At 36.0% G+C, this 2611-nt stretch overlaps 1 pseudogene; it reads left to right on the top strand.

Annotated features, from left to right (window-relative positions):
- Positions 1 to 1022: 1022 nt before the first annotated feature.
- Positions 1023 to 2611, top strand: part of LOC102484405 (60S ribosomal protein L13a pseudogene) — a 3240-nt pseudogene continuing 1651 nt past the window's right edge.

The raw sequence follows: 2611 nt of genomic DNA, 5'->3' as shown, positions 1-2611 counted from the left end.
TTCATGTATTACTTCCAGAAATTTTTTCATAGATACCATTGGCCTTCTATGTATACAATCATGTCATCTGCAAATAGTTTCACCTCTTCTTTTCTTATTTGAATGCCTTTTATTTAATTTTCTTTTCTGATGGCATTGGTGAGAACTTCCAGTACTATATTGAAAAGGACTGGAGAAAGTGGGTTTGTATTGTACCAGTTTTTAGTGGAAAAGATTTCAGCTTTTTTCCATTCAGGAGGATGTTAGCTATGGGTATTTCATAGATAGCTTTTATTGTGTTGAGAAATGACCCTTCTATGCCTATTTTACTGAGAGTCTTGAACATGAAGAGATGTTGTATCTTATCAAATGCTTTTTCTGCATCAATTAATATGATCATGTAGTTTTTATCTTTCTTTTTGCTAATACAGTTTATTATACCTTAAGAAGAAAAACAGAGCAGCAACTTCTCCCTGTACTCCACAATACAGACAATGACCTGGTGCTGGGGCTTCCCCTCAGTTTCTGAGAGCTGTTGACACCTGGTGGAGCCGATCCTGCCACAGAAGATCTGTGTGCTTCTCTGTCCTAGGAGCAGTAGTCCAACATGTGGAGACCTGGTAGGATGATGACTTCCTACATGTTGTGTGGTTTTTCCCGACTGCCCTGCCAGGCTGAGGCCACAAAAGGTAGAAGAGGGGCAGGGTCTGTAGCTCCTGCCATGGCCGCCACCAGTATGCTTCATGTTTTAATGATCGTCTGGTCATTTGTGCTGGTGTTGTTGCATCCTACTGCTCATTAGGATATAATTCTCTCTTATCAAATATATTCCTCACAATATACTAGAAACCAAAGTTAGGACTTCAAGGATTATTTCATCAAGGTCATAGCTGTGCTGTTTGTGGTAAAGTGAAATGTAAACAACACAGGCCTGTCTTGCTTCTCAAAAACTACCAGCCATGGGTAGATCTGAAAATTTCTTCTGAGGTTGATGTTTCTATCTCAGAGGTTCTTGAATTAGTGTTGTAAAACTTTGTTTACCCATGCTACAGGTATGTGACAGATGTTGAGTCCTTTGTTGTTGAACTGAGAATAACATGAAGGGTTTTTGCATCTGTGTTAATAAGAAGAATTCATAAAGTGGATATTCCATTTATTATAGCCAAGAAAATGTTAAAAGTGGCAATGAAGCATATAGAATTGTTAGTGAAAGCCAGACAGAAAGTAAGAAAATAAAGCGTTTTCACAGCAAGCTGCTTTAGAAGAATATGGTCCAGAGCTTCATGTGGCTTTGAAAAGTTAAATAAATTGCACTATATGAGGAAACTTACCAAACTTTGTATTTTGCCTCCTAAAGCAACAGACTGTAGATCCATGATCTTACTTATACCAAAGATCCTGTCTGGTTCCATGTTTCTTCCTTCTTTGGATTTCCTATCTGATCCAGATACTGTGAAATACTTGTTTATTATCTTTATAGATGACCACTTGCTGAAAACAGCAACTGAACCAGCTTTCTCTTTGGTTTCATTCTTGCAGAAATATGCAGACCTAGAAATAAAAAGCCATCTGTGCTGACATTAGAATTGAAGCAGATCAGAGAGCAACAAGATCTTTTATTCTGTTTTATGAGCTTTCTGAAACAAAAAGGGGCAGTCCACGTGTTGCAGGTTTGTCTGACTAGGGTGATAGAATTTTGTGACCAGAATTATCAAATGATGAGATGCTGTCTCTTCAGGAAGAGTTGAAGATTTGTAAAACATATTGTTTAGATGAAATATTGACAAAAGTAGATTTGATCCCTTTATTGTAGAAGAGAATCAAAGAATTGCTGAAGGCTCTAACACAGATGTTATGAAGTTCAAACTATGAGATGTCTTTTTAAAGCCTATGAACATATTCTTTCCCTCTTGGAGAATGTGTTTACCCCTACTTTCTGACAGAGGGATGAGTATTTCAGACAACTTTTAATAGGTGCAGAATCACCAACCTGCAATTCAAAATTCAACAGCATACACATAAAAGAGAAGAATCATTTGGAATCAGCAGAATAAGCAAAGTCAAATTATCATGTATTACAAATATGTATCCAGTACTTGCTGATAAAAATGTGAACCAACAGATATTCTCACAGACCAGACTGTGTGTTACTGGCATAAATCAGGTCCATGAACTAGTATTATAAAATAGTCTAAAAATAAACCTTCTCTTATATGGTCCAACGATTTTTAACAAGAATGACAAGACAGAAAGGACAATCTGTTCTAAATTAGCATTTTAAGAACTTGGATATCCACCTGCAAAATTATAAAAGTAAATCATTAAATTACATCCGATAAGATCATTAACTCATATGGATACAGAGCCTAGTTAAAGCTATAAAACTCTTAAAAGAAAATGTAGGAGAAAAACTTTATGACATTGGTTTCTTGGATATGATACCAAAAGAAAAGGCAAACAAGAGTAGATAAACTGGACTTTAAATAAATATGACATTGGTTTCTTGGATATGATACCAAAACAAAAGGCAAAAAAGAGTAGATAAATTGGACTTTAAATAAATAATTTTTTTTTGAGAGGTTTTCACTACAGGGTGCGTGCGCTCGCCAGACACACAGAGACAGACAGAAAG

The sequence above is a fragment of the Tupaia chinensis genome, unplaced genomic scaffold, assembly GCF_000334495.1.
Source record: "Tupaia chinensis unplaced genomic scaffold, TupChi_1.0 Scaffold000701_1, whole genome shotgun sequence".
Classification (NCBI taxonomy): Eukaryota; Metazoa; Chordata; class Mammalia; order Scandentia; family Tupaiidae; genus Tupaia; species Tupaia belangeri.
Note: the sequence above shows the minus strand (reverse complement) of the source record. Positions and strands in the feature narration are given on the sequence as shown.